This window comes from Neofelis nebulosa, chromosome 1 (genome assembly GCF_028018385.1).
Source record: "Neofelis nebulosa isolate mNeoNeb1 chromosome 1, mNeoNeb1.pri, whole genome shotgun sequence".
Lineage (NCBI taxonomy): Eukaryota > Metazoa > Chordata > Mammalia > Carnivora > Felidae > Neofelis > Neofelis nebulosa.
This window is the reverse complement of record NC_080782.1, coordinates 79298635-79311974: the sequence shown is the minus strand read 5'-3', so window position 1 is coordinate 79311974 and position 13340 is coordinate 79298635. Positions and strand designations below refer to the sequence as shown.

The window sequence follows — 13340 nt, the reverse complement described above, 5'->3', positions numbered from 1 at the left end:
TAAGGGATCTCAAAATTCCTGCACTTAGATCTTTATATACTATTTCTGTTTTATTGATTGCAATAGCATTGGTATAAGCATTGGTATAGCATTGTCCTACCTTGTACTGTTTGCCTGCCCTAAGCATACTTCATGAATTAGAAGCAGGATAAATGCTTATTTATTCCCTTTACCAATTTTCAGAACAATGAATGGGTACTCTAGTAACCTCTAAAGATAACCCGTAAGTTTTAAAATACCATTATGAACTTAATGAAATTTCATTTATATGACATTATTCTCACATTATTATTTTGATGCTGAAACAGTTCCACTCCTGGAGAGTGAAAGCCTGTTTTCAACTTAACAGGGCATCTCAGATATCTCTTACATATTACCAGATCCAGCTAAAATCAGCTGTCTAAGAAGCCTTGGTCCCTTTCAGTATGGAAAGTATAATTATAAATGACATAATCAGGAGGCTTCTTGCCATCTTAACCTCTTGTTAGAAGTGAAAAGAAAAACAGAAAAAGGAACGCCATGATCAAAGGTCAGTAGTTTGTGTAAATACTGAGGAAAAAAGTTAACCCGAGACTTCAACTTAAAAAAAATATCATTTGCAAGTTAGCTTTAATATTTTATTCTAACATTGCTTGTTTTCTTGTATTTTGATTTGGCATTTGTCCTCATTTTGTAGACACTTATGCATTTTGTCCATTTTTCTCGTCCAGTCTCCTAGGTGTTAACTTCATTAACTGAAAAATAAAATTGCCACCATAAGGAAATTAGACGGTCTCAACCTATGATTTTTTTTCTTAGCTGGTTAATCAGTATGCTAAGCAATGTGAGAACGTATATTTGGACTGAAGATCTGGCTCATTAATCATCTACTACCATATTCTCCCTTCTAAGTAGTAAAGCTCTTGTTAATGAAACTGATGGATAGTGAATAACAACTTAATGAGTCCTTCAATTTTGCATTAGTGTGTTAGACAGCAAAGAGGCATATAGAAAACGAAGTGCTTCAGACCTGAAAGAAATTCCTATTTTAGTTCTTAGGAGAACTAGAGATCCAAAGAGATTAAGTTATTTCCTCAGTGCCACATAGTTATTATTTAAGAAAAATGGTTTAAAAACTGACTTTGAATGAAATATATTTCCCCCCTTTTGTATCAAAGTTTACTTGGATAAAACCAGATGAATATTTAGCTGTATTTTTAAATATGCTTAAGTGCAAGTAAAACAGTACCTAAGTATTTTTTGTTTTTTGGAATAAGTAATTACAGCCACAGGAAAAAGTGTGTTAAATTATTTATTCTCATCATGAAATTTCTTTTTTTTTACAATGTGTTTTTTTTTTTTTAATTTATTTTTGGGACAGAGAGACAGAGCATGAACGGGGGAGGGGCAGAGAGAGGGAGACACAGAATCGGAAACAGGCTCCAGGCTCCGAGCCATCAGCCCAGAGCCTGACGCGGGGCTCGAACTCACAGAACGCGAGATCGTGACCTGGCTGAAGTCGGACGCTTAACCGACTGCGCCACCCAGGCGCCCCTGAAATTTCTTTTTAAGGAATGCTTAGAAAAGAACAGTATGATTGAGAAAATGTTTATGTTATTAGTTATAAGTCAGTTTCTCACATTTTTGAAAGTTTATTCTGAATTTGAATTATGTACCCTGTCTGAAGGTGATTTTTAATATAGGTTTCCATGTAGTGAAATTCCATTTAGTGTACAAAATTCAAAATAGAAAAGATAAAAAAGTCTAAATCATAGATTGCTTTAAAGATATTTACCTGTATGTTTTTTCTCAAAGACACATAATCCACATTTCTATTAGCAGAAAGCAGACTGAGCTTATTAGAATGGCTTTTAATTTTCAATAAGTGCTTAATCGCCTACAGATGCATCTCTAATTTTTAAGAATACGGTGCTCTCTTAAACATTTGCATAGACATGTATTTATTATCCTTTAATTTAGAGATAATACTATGGTTAGCCTTACCTTTTGTAGAATAAATATGTAATAAGTACAAAATGTGTAACAAATAATGTGTGAAACAATGTGGGAGACATTGTGGCAATAGAGTCCCTGAGCTATAGGACTAGTAAGAAAGAGTGTAATTATCTACCACATGTGTGGTAGAAATGTGGTTTTGCATTCTTTGTATTGGGGTGGATTTCTTCAATTTTTTTTTTTTTGGTATAATTAACATATGGTGTTATATTAGTTTCAGGTGTCCAATATACTGATTTAACAATTCTATACACTTCTCAGTGCTCATTAAGAGAAATGTACTCTTAATCCCCTTTATCAATTTCATCCATCTCCTAACCTATCTCCCCTCTGGCAGCCACCAGTTTGTTTGTATTTAAGAGTCTGCTTTTTTGTTTGCCTGTTTTCTTTCTTTGTTTCTTTGTTTTGTTTCTTAAATTCCACACATGAGTTAAATCATATGGTATTTGTCTTTTTCTGACTGACTTGTTTCACTTAGTGTTATACCCTTTAGGTCCATACCTGTTGCAAAGAGTAAGATGTCATTTTTTTTACATGGCTGAGTAATATCTTAGTGTGTGTGTGTGTGTGTGTGTGTGTGTGTGTGTGTGTGTGTGTGTATACATACATACCACATCTTCTTCCATTCATCTATTGATGGATACTTGGATTGCTTCCATATTTTGGCTATTTTAAATAGTACTGCAATAAACATAAGGGTGCATATATTTTTCAAATTAGTGTTTTTGTTTTCTTTGGGTAAATACCCGGTAGTGGAATTACTGAATTACATAGTAATTCTATTTTTAATTTTTTGAGGTATCTTCATATTGTTTTGCACAGCAGCTGCACCAGTTTGCAGAGCACGAGGGTTCCATTTTCTCCATATCTTCGCCAACACTTGTTGTTTCTTATGTATTTGATTTTAGCCATATGATAAGTGTAAAGCGATAGCTTGGTATGGTTCTAATTTGCATTTCCCTGACAATTAGTGATGTTGAGTATCTTTTCATGTATCTCCTGGCCATCTGTATGTCTTCTCTGATAAAATGTCTCTTCAGGCCCTCTGCCAACTTTTTAATAGGCTATGTGTTTTTTGGGTGTTGAGTTGTATAAGTTATTTATATATTTTGGATATCAAACCTCTATTGAATGTATCATGAACAAATATCTTCTACCATTCAGTAAGTTGCCTTTTTTTTTTTTTGCTGTTCAAAAGCTTTTATTTTGGTGTATTCCCAATAATTTAATTTTGCTTTTGTTTCCCTCACCAAAGGAGACACATCCAGAAAAATGTTTTTAGGGTGGATATAAAAGAAATTACTACCTATATTTTCTTCTAGGAATTTTATGGTTTCAGATCTAACATTTAGGTCTGTAATCCATTTTGAGTTTATTTTTGCATGTGGTGTCTTCAGAAAGTGGTCCAATTTCATTCTTTTGCATGTAGCTGTTCAGTTTTCCCAGCACCATTTCTTGAGGAGACTGTCTTTCCCCCATTGCATCTTCTTGTCTCCTTTGTCATAGATTAATTGACCATAAAAATGTGGGTTTATTTCTGGACCGTATTCTGTTCTCTTAATATATGTGTCTTTTTTTTGTGTGTGTGCCAGTACCATACTGTTTTGATGACTACAGCTTTGTAGTATATCTTGTAATCTGTGATTGTAATACCTCCCACTTTGTTCTTCTTTTTCAAGATTGTTTTGGCTATTTGAGGTCTTTTGTGGTTCCATACAAACTTTAGGATTGTGTGTTATATTTCTGTGTAAAATGCTTTTGGTATTTTGAAGGGATTGTATTAAATCTTTAGATTGCATTTAGAAGTATGAACACTTTAACAATATAGGTTCTCCAATCCATGAACATGGAGTATCTTTCCATTTGTTTCTGTCATCTTGAACTTTCATCACTGTTGTATAGTTTGCAAAGTACAGATCTTTCACTTCCTTGGTTAAATGCTTCTAGGTATTTTATTCTTTTTAGTACAATTGTAAATGGGATAGTTTTCTTAATTTCTCTTTCTGCTGCTTCATTATTAGTGTACATAAATGCAGCATATTTCTGTATTTGACTTTATATCTTGCAATTGTATTCAGTTCATTTATCAGTGCTAGTAGTTGTGTGTGTGTGTGCATGTGTAGTGTTTAGGATTTTCTATATATATAGTATCATGTTTTCTGAAAATAATGAAAGTCTTCTTTCTTAACAATTTAGATACCTTTTCTTTATTTTGTCTGAATACTGTGGCTAGGACTTCCAGTACTATGTCAAATATAAGTAATGAGAGTAAACATCCTTGTCTTGTTGCTGACTTTAGGGGGAAAGATTTGTTTTTCACCACTGAATATGATGCTAGTTGTGGGTTTTTCATATGTAGCCTTTATTATGTTGAAGTATGTTCTCTCTAAACCTACTTACTTGAGGGTTTTTATCTTGAATTAATGTTGTACGTTGTCAAATGCTTTTTCTGCATCTATTGAGATGATCATATGTTTTTTTTTCCTTTGTCTTATTAATATGATGAATCACAGTGATTAATTTGTGAGTGTTGAACTACTCTTGCACAATAGGAATTAATCCCATTTGGTCATGGTGAATGATTTTTTAAATGTAGTGTTGGATTTGTTTTGCTAATTGATAAAACTTTAGCCAGACTAATAAAACAAAACAAAACAAAACAAAACAAAAAGATGTTTCAAAATAAAAGATGGAGAAAAAATAATAACCAAACCATAGAAATACAAAGGATTATAAGAGAATATTATGAAAAAGTATAAGCAAACAAATTAGACATCCTAGAAGAAATAGACAAATTCCTAGAAACATCAAACCTTTCATAACTGAATCAAGAAGAAATGTAAAATTCAAACAGATTGATTGCTAGTAATGAAATTAAATCAGTAATTAAAAAAACTCCCAACAAACAAGAGTCCAGACCAGATGGCCTTACAGGTGAATTCTATCAAGCACCTAAAGATGAGTTAATACCTATTCTTCTCAAACCTTTCCAAATAATAGAAAAGAAGGGAAAGATTTAAAATTCATTCTGTGAGGCCAGCATTATCCTGACAACAAAACCGGATAAAGACACTACATAATAGAGAAAGCTATAGGCCAATATCTCTAATGAACATAGGTGCAAAAATCCTCAACAAAATTTAGATTTCTTCAATTTTTGAATGAACATTTGTCCTGTGATTTTCTGTGATAAATAGAATGACATGGAAGTGATATTGCGTGGGTTCCGCCTTTCTGCTCTTAGAATGCTGCCCTGAGGTTATCATGTAAGGAAGCTGGCATTACCTATTAGAGGATGAGATGCCATAAGACAAAGAACCAAGGTGCCCCAGTGGATGGAAAGCACAAACTGCCAGACATGAGCTGGATACAAGTAAGGCTGCAACAGAACCCTAAATAGGTTTAATATTTGGGACTAGGTGATGGATAGAGGCAAGGAGACTCCCAGGAGAGGCTAGAAAGGAAATAAAGGAACAGTTGGAAGCTGGAGAAAGAATGATCTATGTCACAAGTGGCTGAACAGTTGTCAAAACTATCACTTAGAATTCAAAAGATAGCTATTGTACTAAATACCTTTTGAGTTTTGACTAAGGGGATCTCTAGACAGATCCTGAAGGTGCCAATTATATTTTCATAGCTATTTAGGATTTGGTATGGGAAATTATAGATGAACTACAGAAGAAACTGTTTGATTTGAAAGCCAATTTTTTAAAAATAGAAGATTCTAGGATTGCTATTCAAGAACATTGGTGTTGAATTGGTAAGAAGACTACCAACTTGGATTTACCCTTTAGGAGTTAAGTCATTTAAAAAAGAAAAGAGGTCTTTGGAAAGCAGCAAGCAGGCCATAATAACTACTTAATTACATAGGCTGTAGAAAAGAAAAGCATCTTAGAAGAACCGGGAATGCAGAGAAGGCACCAAGAACTTTGGAGAAAAATGGATTAAAGAACCAGTCTTAGGGAGTTCATAGGGGCCATGATCAAATAATATTCCCTAATTTTCAGAGTTACAGCAAATAGCAGTAAGTGACAGGCTGGATTTCAGAATTATGCTGCATCAGTAAATTCCATGTGTTCCCATTCACATTGAGGTTATGTGTTCGCAGTATTTTTATTGAGGTTATTCTGTCTCCACTTTACCAATGTTTGCTAGATGAATGGATGGATGTTTGGGGGAGGCAGTAGTGGTACATAGCCTTCATCTTAGCTTACAGATCTCAGGGAAAAATGCAGATAATTCAGGAATGGACTTTGAGGTCAGTAAGCTACACGTAATACTTATAGGGGTCTTGAGAACAAATAAAAGTATTTTATATAGGGGAGGATTATAAGTAATTATACAACCAGAGGATGGATTGTGATAGATTTAGTCAGGCTATAAGTCCTTTTTAGTTTCTCCAATCAAGAAATAGTCTCTTTTACCATTCATTGAATCACAGGTGGCTTTGTGACTTGCTGTTTCTAAAAAAATGTGGCTGATAAAATGTGATAAAAATGTGTGATCTCCAGAGCCTAGGCCTCAAGATATCTTGCAGTGTCCTTTTTGTCACCTTGGAATGCTGCTCTGAGGCCATAATATTACTAAGTCAGTCTAGCCTGCAGAAAGATGGAGGGACGTCTTGAAGGAAAAAAAATGGTTTACCTTTTGGTAGCAGTACAAACTACCAGACATAAGTGAGGCCATTTGGGACCTTCCTGCTGAGCTCACCTTCCACGTGAGCACAGTTATATAAATGAGAACAGGCAAATTCAGCAAAGGAACCTCCTAGACACGGTTCAGAAACAGGAAAAATAATAAGTTACTGTTGTTATCCACTAAGGTTTGATGTGAGCTTCTTACAAAAAGGCATTTAACTGGAAACAAGACACGATGTTATATAAAAGAGAAGGAAAGATATTTTATGTAAGGAAGGACCACATTCAGTTTAGGAGAAATATGAAAATGTTCATGAAGAATGTGCTATTTGAGGTTTATATTTGAATATGTGTCTGAAAGATAAATTGGGGACATGGCGTAGAAGAATTTGAAAGCCACAGTGTGGTATTTATACTCTGAAAGCAATGGGAAGTTGGCATTGTTTGTTTAGGAGAGTAGCTTAAATCCACTGCATAGCCAGTAACCAAGAGTGGAACTAGAACATTAAAGGTACCTCTTGAATCATTGTTCAATGAATGTTCAGAAGTTTTTTCTAATCTCTTAGATGTTACAACACATTGACGTTCTTAATGCCAGTTTAGTCCATTGTGAGAATGTATCAGGATGTGTTAGGAAAAAAGCACTTTAATGTTCCTCAAAGGGCCTGAAAACAGAAGTGAACAAAATGTCTTTGTATTGAAAATAGTCTTGAATATATTGGCATGCTGCAAACCTATATGGATATATTTTAAACAGATAAAGGAAAAAGGCTGGAGTAAGAGTAAACAAGATGACCTTTCTGGCAAAATGTGCCACTATTTTATGCATGGTCACAGGGTACTTTATGACACATAGCGTTCATGTGGAACATTTGCCCTCTTGATCGTTTGGATTAATTCGTACCATAAATGCATCTTTTCCCATCCTGTTCCCAGATTCATGGGCTTGATATATGGCACTATTTAGGTCTTTATTTTTCCTCTTAACTTGCCCTGAGGGAGTCTTCCAGTGTGACCATACTGATTGATGACCACCCTCCCAGTGACTAGCTCCACAGAGTGTATGTATGTACAGCTTTATGGCTCATGGAACTCTAGGAACATTTCCAGTCACTTTCTTTTTGTTTCCCCTTGTTTCTAGCTCTCTTTCAAAGAAGCTTGTACTTACTCTCTTACTTTATTTGACTTTGTCTCAGAGAGAACCACTCTTGAGTCCTGATTTCAGATACTGCATCCTGGTCTTGACTTTTGCCTGTGCCAGTCAGGAGGCACGTGACATGAGCTTATTTGTACTGTTATCTATCACTGGCTCCATCTCCTGCCCCTGGCTCTCATTGTCGTAACTTCTTCAGCAGAGTTGTGTATAACAGAGAGGCTCAATAATATTTCAGGTTTTTTTTTCATGATGAGCTTTTATATTGCTGTGTAAATACATTATATTTTCTCTGTATTATAATTGGCTGCACTTTAGACATGTGTAGTGTCAAACTGCTGAATTTGCTGAATTGTCCGTGATAACTTTTACCAATTAGATTATTTATTTCCTTGTGCTTGATTCTGTTTCCTAGCTGCTAAAACTTTCCTTCTCATTGTCATGTTCCTCACTAATTAAAGACACAATGGGTGCTTTTCCACATCAGTTATGAGTAACCTAAAACAAGGAGGAAAAGCTTTGGGCTTGAACTGAGTCCCAGGAACATAACAGCTAAAATCCAAGTTTCTTTCACACTTTACTCTCTTCCTCCTTTCCTCCCTTCATTCTCCACTTTCCTTTTTCTCCCTAAAATAATGTTAACTTCTCCTTGTCTAAGTTATATGGGTCCACCAAAAAACATTTTGAGAAATAATAAAAAGTATGGAGAAAAACCTCCTCATTAATTTTTTTTTCCTTGAAAGACCACCAAACTCTGTTTTTTGGAAAAGACTCTTGGTGCCTGGAGCCGAATACTAAGACATAGTCTCTCTTTGACAGTCAGTGTTGTCCAATAGTTTTTTTCTGGCCTATAAAGATGATGATGATGATGATGATGATGATGATGATGATGATGATGGTACCACTACTTATTGTACTCTTATTATACATAAATCAATTTAATCTTATTTCCATCTATGTTGAGTAGTTGAAGCATCACCACTTTTTAAAAAAATTTTTTAACGTGTATTTATTATCGAGAGACAGAAAGACACAGAGCATGAGCAGGGTGGGGCAGAGAGAGGGGGAAGCAGAATTTGAAGCAGGCTCCAGGCTCTGAGTGTCAGCACAGAGCCCAACACAGGGCTCCAGCTCACAAACCACGAGATCATGACCTGAGCCAAAGTCGGACGCTTAACCCACTGAGCCACGCGGGCGCTCCAAATCATCACCATTTCTTTCTAAAATTTCCTTTGACATACAGAAAAGCCAAAGCCTCCATTTTTAGAATCCCTCTCCCTGTATGTTCCTGGTTGGCCTATGCCAATAAGAAGCATTTTTATTTCACTAGGAAAGCAGAAGGAAGGCGAGGACATTATTCTCAGAAAGCAGTGTCAGACAGATGCTGTGCAGATGAGACACTGATTGATATGGGCTTCCTGGCCAGTTCCTGGAGACCACCCTCTCACTGCTGCAGAAAGAAAAAGTCAATGGGAGCTTCCATATATTTGCAGGAGTTGGAGCAGCTAATGCATATCAGTGCTCCAGGCTGAGATCATCATGGTGGCTTCTCTGACCTTCACTCCCCAACTCTTCGAATTTGTGGGTAGTTCTCTCATTCTTTGTATCAAATCTTTCATGCTTAGAACACATGAAGTGGTTTCTCTTGTTCCGGGAATCCGTGACCAGTAAAAATAAATTCTTTAAGTTTGGTTGATATTCATATTCTTCAGTTAAGAAAACAGGTTTTGTGAGTCATATAACTTGAACTAGTAAGTGAAAGAAGAAAATGAGTCCAGAAGTCTATCTTTGAGTATATACAAATCACTTGTTCTTTTGCTTATCAGGCCTTCCTATGCTCACTTCCAGCAATGCTGCCTCCTCTATCCCTTCATGTCCTGTGGCTGCAGCCTGTCCGAATACCCATGTCAGCCATCACTGTTCTGTAATATGAGCCCCATAATACTCTCAGAGTAGATTTTATCCTCCAGTTTTCATGTTCTTTCCTTTTAAATAAAGGGTCAAAATCAAAGGTAAATTTGTGTTTCTTATTTTATCATGTCTCTTAGGAATTTTTTTCATTCTCTCTATACCTTTTTACTAGAGTTTATTGACCTTCTGACCTGATGAGATACTTACAAACATTTTTCAGCTTTACATTGGGATAATGACCTTAAAATCTAAAGATGCTGCTTTGGAATCTCATCTTGTAAACTTCTGTGTTACTAATTATTCAGGGTAAATAGTCTGTGTATTTACAGTGAGCAGTTTAACTCTAGCATAAATCCAGCATCGTTTGTTAATTTTAGAAGTCAAACATCAAAGTTATCCAATTTTTCTTGTCAAAGATTTAAATTATACGACAGCTGAAAATTAATTGCTAAATATATCAGTAACTTCATTTTTCTTAAAAGATAAGTGATTCCTGAAAAAAAATATGGAACAGAGTTTCAGTATGTCTTGCTTTATTTCATGGGGATTTCCAATTAAATGCATGCTTTTGCTATCAATTATCATGGGAAGATAAGTTAAATCCACTCAATTAAACAGTCACTTTTGAAGATTCTGGGCCTGACTTTGACCCATCTTAATGTTAATTTAGCCTCCTTTCAAAGGGAAGTGAATGATTTACCTAAGGATTTCTGTTCATTAGTATTAATTAGTGAATTCATTCGACTATGTCAAGAGGAGATAAGAGATAATTTGAAGGGGAAAAGCAGTACCTTTTGATGGACTATGATAATCATTAATTTATCTCTATTCATTTTATATTGCCATGGAAAGATACAAATGCTTTTGCCTATTGTCCTCTTTAAAATTCTGTTTTTACACCTGCCACTATAGCAAGTTCTATATGGACTATAAAGTGCTCAGTTTCATTGCATGGACTTACTGACTTTTGTAGTCATCAGATTTCAAATATTTTCTATCATCTCCCCTCATGTATTCCTTCATTCCAGACTCTTACAGAGGCTCTGTTGCAGGTGCTAGGTATACCCTACCCATAAATCTGTCAAAAAGTCAATACATACCTATATACCTAGACAAATACATAATGACCACTAAACAGGTTCTTGACATGAGAAACTCAGATTGAAGGCTGGGACAAACATGCAAAGTAATTATAATAAAACTAGGAAATTTTGAAACAGAAATATGATTAAAGTGGGTTATCACAGAAGAGGAGTTAACAAAATTTGTTTTAATTGTCCAGGAAAGCCACACTGGATGGCTGATATATTAGCTGGGGCTTAAGCCATATGAGCAGTTCTTTAGGCAAAAAAGTGGAGCATGGGTTGATAATGGAGTAAGGAATCTTAAAGGAGGGAACAGTATAGATACTCTGGTTAAAGAATAATAACAAAAATAAGATAGTAATTACTTTCATATTTAATGTTTGTAGTCAAATTTAATTTAAAACTTCCCATTTTATATCTACTCTCTTATTTTAGGCTTACAGCACTCATCATGTACTGGATGCCACATAAATATAGCTTCAGCAACTTCTTGGCTGGTACATAATTCCAAGTTCTTTAGTTTAAGCTAAGGTAAATAATGACTATATTAAAAACTTAGTATTTTTATATAAGTTTTATATTAAAAACTTAGTATTTATTTTAGTATTTACCATGGATTTAATTTGGGGATTATAGCCTCTCCAAAGAGACCTTATCAGTGATGCTTTCCAAGAGTTAGCAAGAGCATTAAAACAGATAAACAACAACAACAACAACAACAACAACAACAACAACAACAAACAAACTAGCTCAGTTGTTTCTCATAAAAAAACAACCAGTGTACTTAAAGATTAGGCAAGAAATTTATTGGATTGGTGTGGAGGATGTATTACTTCAGAAGGGGTATGCATTAGTAAAGTCCTAAGGAACCTTGGTCAACTCTGACCCCAGTCTTTTTAATACATGAAATCTCTGCGGCATAATGGGCTAAGGTTGCTTCCTCCTCAGATCCATGAGGACTTAGAATATGTAGGTTCTGGTACTGATTCTGGCACTTGCTAGAAACATGGCTAATAAACTTCTTGGAAGTGCTGTAGTTTCCCCTTCTTGTTGCATGGGATGATGCCATTCTGCAAAAATAAAATAATACATATAGGAAAGAGCTATGTAAACTACAAAGTACTTTATCAACTCCCTAGACATTGCCAGATATTCTGGACTCCTGAGTATGCACATTGTGGAAGGCACCATTTGGGAATAGATGAAGGAACCACATCATGCATGGAGTCATTTAGACAATGTCAGGGCACGACCAAGACTTCTATCCAATGTCTCTTCAGTATTCTCTATGCTATACCATGTTGAGTTTTTCTGTGAGTTTGTGTTGGAGAAATGGACTTAGAATATTGCTGTGTTGGCAGTTTTGCCACTAAAAATGACTACTTAGAAAAAGTGTATTTGTGGTCCATCTGCTTTCATTGTGGGAGCTGTAAATGTAGGAGATACATTACTTCCATTAATCTGTGCTTCTGAGTGCATTTCTTTTAAAATTCTTAGAAGTATCATTTTATACTTAATACTGTACTAATTCATACTAATGACTTGAAAATTCCCAAGAGATAACTAAATTGTGCAAATGAGTAGCAATGAACATTAAAAGGCAACATTATAAAATCAGGAATGTGGAATCCTGAGATGTACTTTATTTATTTTGACAAGGGCAGTTTACTTTCGGTAACTCATAATAAAGTACTGCTGTAGAATAGTAAATGTACTAAAGTTGTTTTATTAAAGTAATAAAGCCTGAATGGGAGTCCTTACTAAAGCCCACCACCATTAAATTCTTACAAAATACTGTAAATATGCCAGGTTATTGTGTTTTTTATTTTCTGTGTAAAATTCTATTTAAAAATGTGGAGTTTCCAGAAAACATGAGTTTGAAGGCTCCTCTTTCTTCCTGCACTTGTTTTTGGAATGAAGACATTTTTCTAATTACCTGAACAATTCCAAACATTCATTTTCAATTGTTTAGAATACTTCATTAATAAGACAAAGATCATGACCAAGTTCACAGAAAAGCTCAATGCTGAGAGTATGTGCTTGATCCTCACTGACTTTTGCAAATACAGAGCAGAGGCACAAGAAACAATGAAGTCAATGGGTGGATTCAAGGAGGTACACCTATACTCTGTGCAAGTCTAGCCACTGAGCTCTTCCTGGTTGATTTTGCCTAATCGTGGAGTTTGTGTCCATTCACTCAATTTTACTGTGGTCATATTTTTCAAAGTTAGATATGATACATTTTGTCTCTTCTGGGTTCTTTCTGGGCCCATGATATATAGAGCTCTGTAATACGTGCTGTTAATCATAAGAAATTTGATCAGTTTTATGAATCATGGCTAAGGGGAAGCAGAACCATATTTTTAAACTTGGTTTGTAAATGTTTGTCTTCCTGTAAGTTGTGGTATAAGATGAAACTAGTGACCCATCTTCTCTAGAGAGAAGAGAAGAAGCAGTCATGGTACATGTGAAAAAGACATGGAATTGTCATTGTTGCTTATATTTTTATTAAAGAACCATATGGATGAGTTTGAAAGGCTTAATAAAACCCATTGTCAC

At 35.1% G+C, this 13340-nt stretch overlaps 1 long non-coding RNA gene across 2 annotated transcripts in view; it reads right to left on the bottom strand.

Annotated features, from left to right (window-relative positions):
- Window positions 1-637: 637 nt before the first annotated feature.
- Window positions 638-13340, bottom strand: part of LOC131510796 (uncharacterized) — a 43617-nt gene continuing 30914 nt past the window's right edge. The window contains exon 4 of one of the 2 annotated variants that reach the window (XR_009261201.1): window positions 638-734. This is a non-coding gene — a long non-coding RNA (uncharacterized LOC131510796). Of the gene's footprint in view, window positions 735-11609; window positions 11852-13340 lie in introns of those variants that run through there. The other variant, XR_009261213.1, reaches the window with a different exon arrangement.